General features: G+C 49.1%; 1 protein-coding gene across 1 annotated transcript in view; it reads left to right on the top strand.

Moving 5' to 3' along the window:
• LOC119589336 (sodium-dependent dopamine transporter-like) overlaps window positions 1-578 on the top strand; it is a gene marked incomplete at its 5' end in the record, with an annotated part of 110782 nt that overhangs the window by 107656 nt on the left and 2548 nt on the right. The gene's annotated exons all lie outside the window — the stretch shown is intronic.

Raw genomic sequence — 578 nt, 5'->3', positions numbered from 1 at the left:
AGGAGAAGGAAGGGGGGAGAGCAGAAAGGAGGAGAAAGGTGGAGAAAGGAGGGGAAGGAACTGTACTCGAAGAGGGAAAAAAGGAAAGCGGACAGAAAAGCAGGAAGGGGGAGGAAGGAGGGGAAAAAAGAGGGAAAAACACGAGAAACAAACAAGAACAGGGAATAGAAGAAAGAGGAGAATGAGAAGGAGGGAGCAGACAGGAGAGAAGGCGGATGAGACAGTCTCGCCTTCCTCCCAGTTCCACAAAACCCTCAGCGGCCGCAGACTCAATTACCAGCGGGTTTAGTTCCTTGTGTTTGTATAATGAAATGCTTCCCCTCGCTCCTTGCCTCTGTGCCCCTCTTTCGCCCCGTCTTCAGTCGGGATCGAGCTGTCTAATCGCTTTTCCCTTTCCCTCTCCCTCTGTTGTCCACCCTTCCCTCCCTCTTTTACTTCCAGCAACAGGTGAAGTAGTTTGCTCGCCCGTAATAAATTGACAAATGTTATACAGTTACCAATAACTGCTTTCTGTAATGACATCCTCTGGTCATCTCTTGTTCAAGTTGCACAAAGAAGTGCATAGGTGCACACATGCT

This window comes from Penaeus monodon, chromosome 25 (assembly GCF_015228065.2).
Source record: "Penaeus monodon isolate SGIC_2016 chromosome 25, NSTDA_Pmon_1, whole genome shotgun sequence".
NCBI classification, from domain to species: domain Eukaryota; kingdom Metazoa; phylum Arthropoda; class Malacostraca; order Decapoda; family Penaeidae; genus Penaeus; species Penaeus monodon.
The sequence above is the reverse complement of the archived record's forward strand: the minus strand, read 5'-3'. Positions and strand labels throughout refer to the sequence as shown.